Source organism: Eschrichtius robustus, chromosome 14, assembly GCF_028021215.1.
Source record: "Eschrichtius robustus isolate mEscRob2 chromosome 14, mEscRob2.pri, whole genome shotgun sequence".
NCBI classification, from domain to species: Eukaryota; Metazoa; Chordata; class Mammalia; order Artiodactyla; family Eschrichtiidae; genus Eschrichtius; species Eschrichtius robustus.
Window position 1 is genome coordinate 13,643,924 of NC_090837.1, and position 16,244 is coordinate 13,660,167.

Below are 16,244 nucleotides of genomic sequence, written 5' to 3' on the forward strand. Positions count from 1 at the left end.
CTGATTTCTGACTTTATGTGGCACCCACAACTAGAATGATGACCTTCCTAAAGGTAGAAAGTATGTGTGTAAGCTTTAGAAAATATGGATTTGAATCCTGGTTTCCCTGCATGACTAACTCTACACCTGGACCGTTCCATACCCTCTCTGAACCTCAGTTTTCTCAGCTGCAAAATGGAGGCAATAGTAATGCCTATCCCAAGTCAGGCATATGAAAAGCACTTCACAAGTGTGAAGAGTTATTATTCACCATAAATACGGCAGTCAGAGATTATCATTGGAGAATACAGATTAATCTGAATTTTTATTGGCTCCCTGAGATATGGTCTACATGGACTCTTTGGCACTTTAAGATTCATCCATGAAGGATCTCATTCTAATTCATAGGTTTCACCAAAAAATTAGATTTGGGGTAACTCAGCCATCTTTTTTCCATGGCTTCAGGTGCAACATTACCACCAGGTGGTAGTGTGGTCATATGTCCTAAGCAAGGCAATTTGTCCCCCATATTCCAAAGCTACTATAAAGGTTTTGTGATATATCCCATTCCATACTCTCCTGCTCTCTGAAAAAACATAATGAAGTCATGTAGAATTCTCCAGTGAATTTTGTATACTTGCCAAGATATTTTTAAAAATGCATTTGCAGAGTGACTTAGCAAAACTGAGCAACTGCAACCAGGCTCTCTTGGAGAAAAAGCAATAAAAATCTCCACCAAGTGATAAATTGTGGAATGAGAAGATTGGGAGGAAGTTTCCCCAGATGAGTTTTGAGGAAGGTTCTGTGTAGAAGATGGATGGAATCCAGAATACTGTGTCCTTACTGAGGCAGGAACATGTCACTTGTCATTCTTGAAATTCCATTCCATGCAGAATCTGGCTTATAGTAGATGCTCAATAAATGTGAATGGACTCAGTTAATCAATCAATCAACCCATGCATGCATGCATGAGTGAATAATTAAAAACAGTAATGGCAGAATGCATTTTTCTCTATAGGATGTGTATAAAGAAACTCACCTGAAACAGACGTGCCCTTTAGCTTTTGAGAAAATTGCACAGGGTTTAACAAACAATGTAAATGAGGTTGAGGTACCCAAAGATCTGTGGACGTTCTGTTACAGCCGAGCCAGTTGAGGAAGGAAATAGTTTTGAAAAGTTTGCTGATGCTGTTGGGGTCTTGCCAGGCCCTTGAATAAAATCACTCTCTACTTCACCATGGTGTCAGGGAATGGAGAAGGTCTTGAAGCCATGATTTCCTTTCCCCAAGATGCCAATTTCCCTTGGCCAGTCTACACTATCCGTTCAATGATCTTGTCTAAGCAGATTCACGACTCTCCTTCTAATTCCCCTGTAGCAAGTCTGGGACCAGACCAGGCCACTAAAAACCACTTCACTAATGTCTCTGGGACGACAGGAGTGAGATAAACTGAGAGGGTGCAGGGGGCAGATAGGTGAGTCGCCCATCTCTCTGTTCATCTTGGTTTAAGCATCTTTAGGGTGACTTTCCGCCTATTTTCTGGCTGTTGCTAGCAGAGACTAGCATTTTCCCACAAGCTGGACGTCCTCTCAAATCCCTCCAGGCTCTCTGAAGTTGAGGTTCCAGGGAGCTGGACCCAAGGAGAGGAGGGACTTCTCTCTCTTGCATTCGTGTTCCTATGAGTTGGTATTTGTAGGTACGTAAATGACTGCCAATCATAGAAACGCTGACAACAGCGGCTTGAATCACCCCATTGAATCCTAAGAAGTCTGTTAGTAGGTTGTTGTTGGCATTGATTCAATAAGCCAGTTCTTTTGGGAGCTGCAGTGGGTCTCATGGTCACTTCTGGCATTCCCAGAACGGTAAGAAGAAAGGGTGCTTGGGGAAAGGCTTCACTAGGTACAGCCATCTCTTTTTACTAAACTATACAGTCTCCAAAATTCTGCCCCAGCAGACTTTTTATTTGTGTTTCTGAACAGGACTAGTCCCGTAGCTGCAAGGGAGGCTGGCAACGTGCATGTATAGCTTTTCAGCCTCTATAGTGGGAGGGAGCGAGGGAGTGGCAATAACTCTTGGGTCTCCAATCAACAGTGTCCGCTCACTTTCTACAGCCCACCTTGCATATCCCCATTTCTTATCTGGGGCCCTGCATCTCGTCTGATAACTTACATCTGGAATGTCCACATATGTCAGAAGACACCTTCCCACTTTTGATCACAGGCAGTGGCATGACGGTAAGCCCCAGCTCCATCTGTACAAGAGATGCCCTCATGTCTGCTAAGGACTCAGGTACCAGGCACAGTGCTAGGCACTTTCTATTTGTTCACTTAAAAAATCCTTACATTGACCCCTTGCAGTGGTTACTATTAAGTCATTTCCATTGTACAGATGAAGGAACCAAGGCTTGGAGTTGTTGAACTTTGTCTAAATAAAAAGAGACATATTTGGGATTTGAATGTAGGCAATGCCATGCTCTTAGATGCTACAAGCATGTGCTCAGCTGGGTTCATTCGAGGTTGGCCTTCTTTCTATAAGAAGCAGCCAGTGACAGTTTTCCCTCTTAGTCACCAGACGTGACTGGGGTCCCTACACCCCACCCTACTTTCAGGGTCTGTTGATGCTATTCATCTGGGCCGGCAGTAAAATGACATTTATGAGAATTTTTCCCTTTGAAGTGAGAGTGTTTGCGTACTTCACTTTAAAGCAAGGGAAAAAACAAGAGCTCAAGCTGATAAATAACGGCAGCCTTGGAGAAAGGGCATGACGCCTGTGGACGCACAGTCTCCACTCCGGCATTTCGAGTCATCTTACATGGAAAGACCTTTATTTGTCTCCTTTCAAGTGACTTATTAACTCCTTTCCCCTATTTCCATTTCTTTTACTTACAAAGAAACTGGCTAGTTTTTCTTTTCTTCCTTTCTTTCTTTCTTCCTTCCTCCCTTCCCTCCTTCCTTCCTTTCTTTTTTCTTTCTTTCTTTTTCTCTTTCTTTCTTTCTTTCTTTCTTTCTTTCTTTCTTTCTTTCTTTCTTTCTATTTCTTTCTTTCTTTCTTTCTTTCTTTCTTTCTTTCTTTCTTTCTTTCTTTCTTTCTTTCTTTCTTTCTTTCTTTCTTTCTTTCTTTCTTTCTTTCTTCCTTTTTCTTTCTTTCTTTTCTTCCTTTCTTCCTTTCTTTCTTTCTTTCTCTCTCTCTCTCTCCCTCTTTCTCTTTGTTTTTCAGCCCTCCTTTACAGTTAATGTTTACTTCCTCTTCCCTATATTTTCTTTGGGATTGGAGAATATTCTTCCCAGTTCTCAGGTTACAGTATTTGTGCTAAAGATTTGGAATACGATAGAACTTTGGAATACTAGTGCTGCCACTAGCTAGCTGTTTGACTTCAGGCCAGCAGCAACTTCTCTGAATCTGCTTCCTCCTCTGTAAGTTGGGGATAATAATATCTACCTCCAGGATTGCTGAGGTGAGAGAACTGGTCACTCTAGAATGCTGAATTTGATGAGAAAAGGGAATGTGCTTTGTCTACCTTCTCTAGGTTAAGCTAAGAATCTCATTGGTCCTCCCTCAGGTTTTCATATGTTAATATATATTATGGATATATTATCCTATCTTATCCTATTTTATTCTATCCATCCATCCATCCATTCTCCATTCATCCATCATCCATCTATCGTCCGTCAATCCATCCATCCATCCATCCATCCATCCATCCATCCATCCATCCATCCATCAATCATCCAACCATCATCCATCCATCTATCCAGCCACCCATCCACCTATCTATGCATCTGCATATCTATCTAGCTGATATATGTCCAAAATATACAACTTGCCCCTTTCACTGCTATCACCTGCGTAAGTCACCACCATTTTCCCCTTGGATTATTTCAGTGGGCTCCACAAAGACCTTTGTGCTTGCATCTGTGTTCCCCTTCAGTTCTATTCTCAATATGGAGGCTAGATTTGTTCTGTTAAAACATAAAATCATGTCAGTTTCTGCCCCAAACCTTCCAGTGGTTCCCATCTCACCCACAGTAAATGTCAAGCTTTTACTAGGACCCAATGCCTTATACCTCAGACCTCATCTCGTTCTTCTCTCTCTGTTCCAGCCACACTGGCCTCCTTGTTGCTCCTCGAACCTTCCAGGCACACTCATGCCTCGAGGACTTCGCACTTGCTCTTCCTTTGTCTGGAATGCTCTCCTGTCAGAAGTCCTTAGAGGTTCCTCACTCCCTTCAGGTCTTTGCTCAGAAGTCCCCTTCTCAGGGAGAGCTTCTCTGATTGCCCTATTTAATATTGTCACCCCTTTCTGACCCCAATATTTCATGTCCCTTCCTTATCCTCTTTATTTTCTCATTAACACTTATTACCATCTAACATATTACATATTTTGTTTACTGTCTCTCTCCTCAACTAGAACATAAACTCTGTGAGGGCAGGAGTTACTGGGTGAATGGACGGATGATAGATGGATGGATGGATAGATGGATGGAGGATGGATCAATGGGTGAACATCTTCAAAGGTATATAAATGGGATTTTTGCTGTTTTGTTCTTTGCCACGTTCCTTTGTTTACAGTTCCAGCACCTCAAAAGTGTTTGGCATATAGTTGGTCCTCAAAAAATGTTGAATGGACATGTCTGTGTGTGTGTGTGTGCGTGTGTGTGTGTGTAACAGTCACTATTACACAATACTGGAGGAAATGACCTTTCCCAAGGGCAGTTTTATAATATGTATGAAAAGTTTTTACAATGTGTATCCACATGGGGACACAATACTAGTTTTTTAAATATATTCAAAGAAAATTTTCATAGAGTATCTAACAATTTAGCTCTAAAGATGTTCATGCATTGTTTACAATGGTAAAATAAATAGACAAAAAAGAATTGGAAAACAACTGAAATGTCCAGCAATTGGAGAATGGTTAAATACAGTAAAGGATTCTATATGTAGCCATTAATGCAATGCTGTAGAAGTCTGCTGATTGACAAAGAATGTCCTGGCCACACTAAAAAGTACACAAATGCATAGAAAGATACCTAGAAGACAAGGCAATCGAATATCAACAGTAACCTGTCTTGGGGAATGTGTGTAATTTTTTAAAATTGAAGTATGGTTGATTTACAATGTTGTGTTAGTTTCTGGTGTACAGCAAAGTGATTTAGTTATATATATATGTGTATATATATATATATATATATATATATATATATATATATATATTCTTTTTCATATTCTTTTCCATTATGGTTTATTACAGGATAGCGAATATAGTTCCCTGTGCTACACAGTAGGGCCTTGTTGTTTATCTATTTTATATATAATGGTTTGTGTCTGCTAATCCCTAACTCCTAATTTATCACTCTGCCACCGCTTCCCCTTTGGTAACCATAAGTTTGTTTTCTATGTCTGTGGGTCTATTTCTGTCTTATAAATAAGTTCATTTGTATCTTTTTTTAGATTCCACATGTAAGTGATATCATACGATATTTGTCTTTCTCTTTCTGACTTACTTTACTTAGTATGATAATCTCTAGGTCCATCCATGCTGCTGCAAATGGCATTATTTCATTCTTTTTTATGGCCAAGTAATATTCCATTTTACATATACATACACACACACACACACACACACACACACACCCCACATCTTCTTTATCCATTCATCTGTCAATGGACATTTAGGTTGCTTCCATGTCTTGGTTATTGTAAATAGTGCTGCTATGAACATTGGGGTGCATGTATCTTTTCAAATTAGAGTTTTTGTCTCTTCTGGATATACTCCTAGGAGTGGGATCCTGGATCATATAGTAGCTCTACTTTTTAGTTTTTCAAGGAACCTCCATACTGTCCTCATAGTGGCTGCACCAACTTAGAATGTGTGTAATTTTAATCTATTTGCATTGTTTTATACTTTTTCTATAAGAAACTCATATAGATTTTGTAATTTTCAAAATAAAGTTTTCAAAAAGAAAGTTCAAACCAAAGAATCCATTTTCAAAGTGACCTCACGTGGACGAGGGCCAAACTAGATCTACCAAGCTTAGAAAAGTGATCATAATAGACACTGAAGGCCAAAGGATTTGCATTTTACTAGCTTCCCATCCTCCTACTAACCCAATGTTTGTTCTTCCTGCTTGCTCGTATATGTGTCCCCAGAAGTTAAAATGAAGTAGAGAGCGAAGGCAGTTTATGTAGTTCACTCACTCAGACAAATCCACTCTTGGTGGGGAAGAAAAAAAACACACCTGACCATAAATGACTCAGGTTGGAGGTTTCCATGGATATTGTTCACCTCACGGCCACTCCTGTGTTCACTAGGCAGGTTTAGGATTCAAGGATACTCTGGAATAGTAGGTGGATAAAGCCTTTCAAGTATTCCGAGTCCTACAGTAACTCCTTTTTAACTCCTTAGAGTGGACAAGACGATGGTGAAGAACGGGGATCAGAAAACACTTTCTGTAAAGAGCCAGACGGTAAATATTTTCGATTTTGCAGGTCATAAGGTCTCTGTCATAACGATTTGGCTTTGTTATAGCATGAAAGCAGCCATAGACAGCATGTCATGATGGGTGTGAATGAGTTCCAATCTGATTTTATCTACGAACACTGAAATTTGAATTTCGTATCGTTTTCATGTGTCACAAAGTATTCTTCTGATTTTTTTTCAACCATTTAAAATAGAAAACCATTCTCAGCTAGTGGGCTATATGAAAGTCAGTGGTGGACTGGGCTGAGTCCGTGGACCCGGGAATAAAATGGAGATTTATATTTTTGGAATTACTATTATTTTTAATGATGTGGAAATCTTGATTTTTTTTTTTTAACTTAAATAACGATGCTTTTGATAATGCAGAGTACCAGATGCCGTGGAATTATCTATCTCTCTGATGCACGACATGTAATTTTAAAACTGGCTAAGATGTTGTGTCAGATCAATTGATAACTGCAATGCATAAAACATATGAAACTAATTCCGGGAAATACTTTATATTTATGTCCTTGGGTCTGAGTTTCTGAGCTCTCTGTGTTTAGGGATGGAATTTGGTTTATTCAAGAAGTAGCAGGTTATATATCTTGATGGCTACATTAGCTCAATATTTCCTCTCCTTTCTGGAGCAGGTAAACTTTGCAGACTGTTTCAGTTTGCAGCAATTACATTTGCTTATCGCTATGAAACGGAATTTCATTTGAAGCCAGTTATTAATGTCTAAAATGCACTTCCAGGAAATTGTTTTGAACATTTTATTTATTAAAAAGAACTCAATGTTTGTTCAAAGGCATTGATGTAATTTACAAAGTCCGGTATTAGATATTTTATGAGGCAATATAAAAATACCATTTTCTAAGACCCCCATTGCCTAATTGTGCTGTGTTACATTCAATGTCAGAATAAGGCGCTATGTTGTATTTGGCCGTTATGCCAGTAATCCGTAAGGTTATTAAAGAAGCAAACACACAGACAAAAATACCTTCCACTTTCCTCAGCCACAAATTCTTCTGATTTGCGGATTTGTTTTTATGAAGCATCTTCAAAGGTATACAAATGAAGCCGCTTTAAACACTTTCAATGGCTGCATTTCATGGAAAGAGAAGAAATTTGGGGATTTGAGAACCTATGAAAAATCTAGGACATATACCACCATAACAGACCCTATCAGTACCCCACTAATATACCCTCAACATTCACTATTCTAGAACATTCCTCTAGTGCCAACTTCAAGCACCCAGTGAGGATCAGGTTAGAAATCTTGGGGAATTAATGCCCCAGGAGCAGCCTTCTGCCAATGATAGGTGGGTGTTGAAGAAATACCCCAGCTGCACCTCTCAGGGGGCATAACTCTGAAGCACTCTCTGTACAGTCTCCCAGACCTCCTCATAGGATTTAGTTCCTAGTTGGCCCCCATAAGGATCTCTCCATAATGCAGTGTATCAGTTATCCATTGCTGCATAACAAGTTATCCCCAATCTTAGTGGCTAAAAGAAACAAATGCCTATTCTTTCATTGTTTCTGTGGGGCAAGATGTCAGAGGTGCTTAGTTGGGTGGATCTGGCTTAGGTTCTCTTAGGAGGATGCAATCAAGATGTGGGCCAGGGCTGCAGTCATCTGTAGCTTTACTGGAGCTGGTGGGTCTGCTTCCAAGCTTACTCCCATGGCTATGGGCAGGGGGCCTCAGTTGCTCACCACTTGGGCCTTCCCATAGGACAGCTTGAGTGTCTCCTGATGTGGTTGCTGGATTCCCTTAGAGTGAGTGATCCAAGAGGGACAGAGACCAAGATGGAAGCTGAGGGGCCTTTGATGAACTAGTCTCAGAAGTGACCCACGATCACTTTCACTTAATTCTCTTCATTAGAAGCGAGTCACTACATCCTGCCCAGTCTCAAGGGGAAGAGGATTAGGTTTCATTACATGCTCCTTAAATTGATTTCTTTCCCTTTGCTGTCACTTCTACACTTCTCTACTGGTGCTTCCTGGAATCACCTCCCAGATAAACTAACCTTATCTCAGGGTTTGCTCTGGGGAAGCCTAACCCAAGACAGCTAACAGCACCAACCACCAACAGCAATAGTAACAACAGAAACTACTACTTATTGAGTCCTTACTATGTGCCGGGCACTGAATAAACCATTAAAGAAAAAAACCAACCTTTATTTTTCACAATAATAAGATATTTTTATCTTTGTTTTATAAATCAAACTCACAAAGATTAAATAACTTATTACTCAAGACGTTCAGCTAGCAAATGTCAAACTATTCAAATATTCAACCAACAGTCAGTCACAGTTCTGGGTATTATAGATAAAATAGTGAATCACTGCAGCAGATAAAATACTTTATATAAATATTATTTCTGCTCTTCAACCACTTACAGTCTGGAGGGAGAAGTAATAAATAAGTCATCAAACAAATAAATATAACATTACAAATTGCAACAAGTGCTATTGTGAAAGAAAAGGACCAAGTCTGTAAGAGAGGCTAACTAACCAGCAGATCTACTGTAGCTAGGAGGTCCAGGAGGGCTTCCTGGAGGTAGTGACAATTATTCTGATGCCTGCAGGACAACAAGGAACCCATAGTTGAAGAGTGGCAGGAAAATCGTTCTAGGAAGAACGAACCACATGTTTCCTTAAATCCAGACTCTGCAGCCTCCCATCTGGCCCAACAGGTCGCAGAGGATCCCTAGGAGAAGCTGAAAGCTCAGAGGAGTCTCTGAGGCTGACCTGAGATGGTCCTTCCTACACCTCATCACCCGACCTGGCATCGGGGCCAAGGGGACATATCCCACAGTCGAGGGTGAAATCTTTGATGGAGAAGACAGTTTGTGGTTGGACCATGAGACACTCTGAGGGTGGAAGCTGCCGTGGAGGAGTGAAGAGCTGCTCCGTCTATGGGTAGGGATGGACTAGCAAGTCCACAGCACTAATTGCGTCTCAGGTGTTCTAGGCACTGTCACAAATGCACACCCTGGGTAATCCTTGTAACTACTCTCTTCCCTTTCCACGGGAAGAAATAGCAGCTCAGAGAGCTTATGCCACTTGATCAAGGTCACACAGGAGATAAGTTAACTGACCCCAAAGCATCTGCCGTTTGTGCTCTGTGGCCTGATGCTCTTATTAGAATATGACAACAGCTGTCCAGAGAAACTGACCATTTGTCTTTCCTCCCAGCCCGGGACAGTTTTGTCCTCTGTATTAGTCATGGTAGACTAGTTGCTAAAGCAACAACCAGCACCCCAACATGGCTTGACTCAGAACAAATTTGTTTCTTGCTCATTTCAGTGCCGCTGGAGGCAGGGGTGGGTGGGGAGGACCCCGCTCCAGGCCGTCGTTCAGGTCCCCAGGTGCCTTCCATCTTGGACCCCACCTCCTTCTATGCCTTAGCTTCCTCTCCACCCAGAAGGCGAAGGGGACATGGGGGAAGAGTGTGAGGGTCGTGACAGAGAGGTTTTGAAGAGGGCAGCCCGGCGTAGAAGTGGCATGCCACACAGCTGCTCCGGTTCTTGGGCCAGAATTCAATCACGTGGTCCAACCTAACTGCAAAGGAGGCTGGGAAGTGTGCTCTAGTGGCGATCCCGGCAGGAGGAGATCAGCCAGCCACTCTCAGCTGCATCTTTTAACCGCCTCCCAAAAGAAATGGCAATAACTAAAAACAACTTTTATCAAAGCGCTTTTCCACGTTCTGCCTTATTTTAGTCTTAGAACATTTGGAGACAGTAACAGGAGCAAATAAATGCATATGGTGCTGGTTAAGGTCATTCTAGTAACGTACTTAGACCTCGCAGCGCCTCTGTTAGGGGGTAGTATTATTACCTGCGTTATGGAGATGAGGAGACCGAGGCACAGAGAGGTGCGGTCGGTCACTTGCTCAAGTCACACAGCTCCTCAGTGGTGGAGCTGGGATTTGAACCCAGGCTACCCAGCTCCAGAGACCATGCTTTCCCCCACAACCTTATACTGCTTCTGAAGGGGAGACATTGCGTCATTGCCATTTTGCAGATGGGGAAGCTGAAACCCAGGGAGTTTGAATTTCTTGCTCGTGATCTCACAGCCAGAGTCTGGATTTGAACCCAGATCTTTTGTCTTTTCTAAGCCAAGCCTGGAGGGCCACGCCCAGGACAGAGCTGGCCTTGTTTTGATCCTCCTTCAGAAGAGTGAATGTAATTGTGCTGTCCAGTGTGATAAAAATCTTGGAAGCCTCTGGAGCTGCAGAAGGCTCTTCCCAGACCCTCCCCCTTTCCCTTTCCTAATCAGCCCGGAGACGCCGGCAGGACGGCAGGACGGCGGGCGGCAGCCAATGGACAATTAGCGGAGAGGGCTGTCCCGCTTGGGCTGGGCCCTCCATCAGGGCCCTAAGTGTCTGGTTATTAAATCACAGCTCTGCCTGGAGCCGGCTCTGCCCCGCTCCTCCCCCCGGGACATCACACACAGCCCAGTGTGAGGTGGCCCCCTGGGATGCAACTCAGCTCAGCCCACAGCATCCGGGGAAAACACAAGCAGAGAAAGACAGGAAGACATTCCGGACCAGCACAAAGGCCTGGGCGTCAGCGGCTGGACGGGTGGGCACATTCCTCTGCTCAACAACAAAGGGGATCAGGAGCACCTCCTGTGTTGCGTGCAGGTCAAGCCTCTCACCTCTCTGAGTCTCAGTTTCCTCCTCCGTACAATGGGGATGTTTCCAGTATCTGAGCCGCCAGCATGAAATGAAATGATGCACGTAAAGGGTTTAGCTTCTCGCCTGGCAGAGTAAGGGCCTCACCAATGCTAGCAGCTGCTGGTTAAAATGCAGATTCCTGGGCTCAGTTCCACGTCTACAGAATTGGGACTAGAGCCAAGGAATCTGCATTTATAGGTTCTATGGCTGGACTGGGTACACAATAAAGGTGGAAAAAGAATGCTCTTGAAGAGAAGTCAGCACACGTTTTCTCTAAAAGTCAAGAGAGTCAATATTTTCAGCTTTGCTGGCCACCAGCTCCCAACTTCTCAAGCTGCTGTTCCAATGAGAAAGCAGCCACAGACCATATGCAATTGAATGGGCCAGGCTGTATTTCAATAAAGCTTTATTTATGGATGCTGAATTTTAAATTTTGTATCATTTTCACGTCATGAAATATTTTTCTTTTTTAATTTGCTTCTCGACCATTTAAAACATCAAAATCATTCTTAACTCACAGCTCATATAAAAATAGGCAATGTACCAGGTTTGGCCCGAGGGCCGCAGTTTGCCAACAGTTCTGGAACAGCACTATTGCTTAGATATAGAATGTGAGCCACCTGGGTAATTGAAAATTTTCTAGCATCCACATTTAAAACAAAGCAAAAAAAAAAAAAAAAAAAAGGATGAAATTATCTTTATAGTGTATTTTATTTCACCTAGTATATACAAAATACTCATTTTAATATAGAATCAATATAGAAGGATTAATGAGATATTTTCCTTTTTTTTTTTTTTTTTTTTTTTTGCCAAGTCTGGTGTGTATTTTACACGTCCAGCACATCTCAATCTGGATAGCACATTCCAAGCACTTAATAGCCACGTGAGCTAGTGGACCCCATACTGCACCTCTCTGCTTCAGATAACGTGGTTTCTGTCTATTGTCGTGTAAGGCTTGGCCATCTTCCCATTTCACAGAAAGGAGAAACTGAGGCCCAGAGACCTCAAGTGGCTTGTCTGAGGTCACACAGCAGGGCAGGTGGCACAAAGTACTTGCTGTGACTTCTCAGGGGTCAGGGGTCCCTGATAGGCAGAGATAAGAGAAGACCAGCCAGTGAAGGACCTACTAGGAGCCAGGGGCTGCGTGAATCTCCCAGCAGTTCTGGGAGTGCATAGGATGATGGGCTGGCTTCACATTACAGGCTAAAGGACTGAAGCTCAGAGAGGTGGGGAGACTCGCCCCCAGCTGGTTAAGCGGCAGGAGGAAGCTTTAAGCCGGACCCAGGGCCTGCACTAATACCCTTGCTATACTGCCTGCTTGGGAAACGGGGCACATGGCAGTTAGACACCATTTATCAAGCAACTACTACATTCCAGGCATCGTGCTACATCTTCATTCATGAGAAGTGTGGGAATCCCAGGCCTGTCTTTAATCTCCCGGCCACTCATGGCTCTGTCCTTCCTCTGGTAGGATCCAATATCACACCTTCCCAATTCCTAATACCCACCCCCCTCACCCCGACACCTGATCTGTCATCAGTAAATTCTCCTTTGCTCTCTTGCTTTAGCTGAAGTCTGTTTCTCTCCTTTGAGTCTTGCTGCCCCCACTCCTAGGGCTTTCAAATGATGCGGGCTTTCTCTCTCCCTTCCCTGCTTATTACTGAGTCTGGAACAGCCTGGGTGCCCATTGTCCCTGCCTCCTCCTGAAATCTCATCCCTTTGAAGCCTACACCACGAGACTCTTTTGCATTCCTTCTGGTTGCCACCGTCTACCATCCGTGGTCCCTCCCCTTTGTGTCAGAAGGTTGTGGCTCACCTGTGCTCAATTCAATGTCCATCCATGTTGCTGCAAATGTCAATATTTCATTCTTTTTTATGGCTGAGTAATATTCCATTGTATATATGTACCACATCTTCTTTATCCATTCCTCCGTTGATGGACATTTAGATTGCTTCCATGTCCTGGCTATTGTAAATAGTGCCACTATGAACATTGGGGTGTAATGTATCTTTTTGAATTAGAGTTTTCATCTTTTCTGGGTATATGCCCAGGAGTGGGATTGCTGGATCATATGGTATCTCTATTTTTAGTTTTTTAAAAACCTCCATACTGTTTTCCACAGTGGCTGCACCAGTTTACCTTCCCACCAACAATGTAGGACGGAGGTGGGCACTATTATTAACTCCCATTTTACAGATGAGGAAACTGAGGCTCAGATACATTACAGTCTTGTGTCCAAATCTGCAGAGTGAGGAGGTGGCAGAGCAGGATGTGGACTCAGATCTGTCTGACAGTTGCCTGTCTCCTTGGCTGAACTACGCTATTCATCCCACACTGTCATCCTGGCCTGCCTGCTGGAAGCGGTGGAAAGCGGGAGCCCTCCCAGCTGGGATGAAGCAGCTGAGAGCTGGGGCCACAGTCAAATGCTGCGGCTCACAGCTGTGTGACCTTGGCCGCATACTTGCTTTGCTAACCCTCAGATTCCCCATCCAAACAATGATCATCACACCTAATTCACAAATTTCCACTTTGACTCAATCTGCTAAAACCAGCCACCTTCCTCAAAGGCACATTCTGGTCCTCTGTCTCCTAAGACTGACTTTTCCCTTCCTCATGAGCCCCAGTCCTGGCCCCTCAGGGTCATGGACAGCCTTACTCTGCGTCCTACCTAAGGCCCATCTGCCTCTGGCTCACAGGCCCCAGGCGGGGAAAGACTCCCATATTCCCTGGTAACTATGCTATCACTCATCACCTCCTGAATGTCAAGTCCCAGAGTCCCGCAATTCCTCCACCATGCAGTTCCACTCTCCCCACGGACAGGCCCTACCGACTGAGCATCTCTGTAATTAGGGATGTGGATCCTGGCTCTGCCATATACTGGCTGGCTGTGTGACCATGTCCAGAGATCTGTTTGCCCATCTGCAAAGTGTGCATAGCAGTGCTTTGCTCAGGGGGTTTGTGTAAAAACTGGAAACAGATGCAAAAGCATGGAGCAAGCATCATCCCTGGCTCAGAGCAGAGACTCGTACCCAGACGCAGGCACCTTCTCTTTAAGCCTTGGAGTCAAACAGACCTAGATTTGAACCCCACCTGTGTTTTCTACTAGCTCTGTGGTTTTGGGCAAGCAATATAATCTTTCTGAACTTGTTTTCTCCTCTTTCAAATGTGGGTAAAATGCCACTTCTCTTATCAGGTGTCATGAGGATTATCACAGACAGGTAGTGTCTGTGACAGAGAATGCTTTAGTGCTCACAATGATAGGACATACATCTGGACTACATTTCCCAGCCTCCCTTGCAGTTAGAAGGGGGTCATGTGATAGAGTTCTGGCCAATGGAAGATGGGCTTAGCCTCTTGAAAACTGCATAGTCCCCCACACCCTTTCTTCCCTCACCTGTCAGCTAGACGCAAAAATCAAGGGATTCTGATGACCTGGAACCATGACTCCAAGTGTGATCCCTGGACCAGCAGCATCAACATCTCCTGGAAATGCATATTTTGGGGTCCCACTCCAGACCTATTGAATCAAATACTTTGGAGCTGAACACAGTGATCTGTGTTTTTAAAAGCCCTCTGGGGGATTCTGATGCACACTCACATTTGAAGACCTCTGCCCTAGAAGATGGCAAAGACGCAAGTGAGAAAAAGCCTGGGGCCCTGATGAAGCAGAGCACAGCCCCGCTGGCCCACAGTTAAACCACTGAGTTTTGGGGATTGCTTGTTACAGCAGCTGGCCTGCCCTGATTAATATTGTTTTTATAGTAATTGTCATAGACCTGCCACTGAAAAATTGGATCCTGTTATCATAGCTCTTCCATCCTTTCTCAAGGGTTTAGCCTAGGAGTTTTGGGGGAGCGTTGAGGGACCAGGCAATGATGGAACAATGTACTGGGGACATTGCTGCATTTGCAATTGGTGAGTAAAACACCTGCAGTTGGGAATGAATTCTGTTGGTGTTGCAGAGGCTGGGGTTGGGTGGAGGAAGTCCATCGCCCCCCACAGTGACCTCCCCAAGCAAGGCGGCAGGAAGCCGGAGACAGGCATCAGCCCAGCATCCTCCAATTAGCTGCCATCCTTGACCCCATCAGGGCTGGAGGAAGTGCTGGAGCTTTCCGGCACTCAGGCCCACCTGCCTGGAGGGCTGGCGGGCTCGGCAGCTGGGGTGGTGGCACCTGAAGGTCCTGGCCTAACAGAGCCCCACTTATTCCAGGGATCTGCAAAGGGTTAGTGGGTGGGGGGCCGGGCAACAGGGAGGAAGTGTCAGGGAGCAATCACATGGGGGTCAGGCTGACCTCTCGGCCCACCCTCGGGGGCAGACGTGCCACGTGTGGGCCAGGCCAGACCTTGTTTTCTTGGAGTTCTGGGGAAGGAATTGCTCTAGCAGTTGGGAAATCTCTACTTGCTAGGAACTCCAGTCTGTGCAGCTGGAGGAAAGGATTCAGCAGGGTCCCTGTAGCTGCCTGTTATTTGGGCGGGGAAGGTTACAGGGCATCTGCAGTCCACCTGGACACCTGGGGCTGGTCCTCACGGTTCTGCATCCCTCCTGATGGAGCATGTTTATCGGTGGCACACCGATGCCGGGAATGATGCTAAGTGCTCGTGGTGTCATCTCATTCAAGACTCGGACACCCCTCCTCTGCCCATCTTACAGATGAGCAGGTAGAGGCAGAGTCACTCTGGCCATTGTGGGTAGTGTGCACAGAGAGAATGCAGGGTCTGTTATGGGTCTGGTACCCATGTCTAGTTAGGGAAGCAAGTCAGTGTCAGGAGGCTGCTGTAGGCATCCAGGTGAGATAGGGCATTGCTTTTGGCTGGGGAAAGTGAGGTGAGATAAAGCAAAACAAGCAGAGTGAGTGCTGTGTAGGAATTACACTGTGCAGGACTTGATCATAGATCCAGCGTGGGGAAGGCGAGGAAAAACAAGGAATTCGGGTAGCCTGGGTTTCTCAGCTGCTTGTGTTTTCATCCGATAAACAACCACTACTATTAGTGGTTGTTTAGTCCTAATAGTTTAGGACTAAACTAGTTTAGTCCTAGTTGTTTAGTCCTAATAGTAGGACTAAAAGTCCTACTATTTCTGGGACTCTGTGGGATGATGAGATAGAAAGGATGTTTCTTTCAA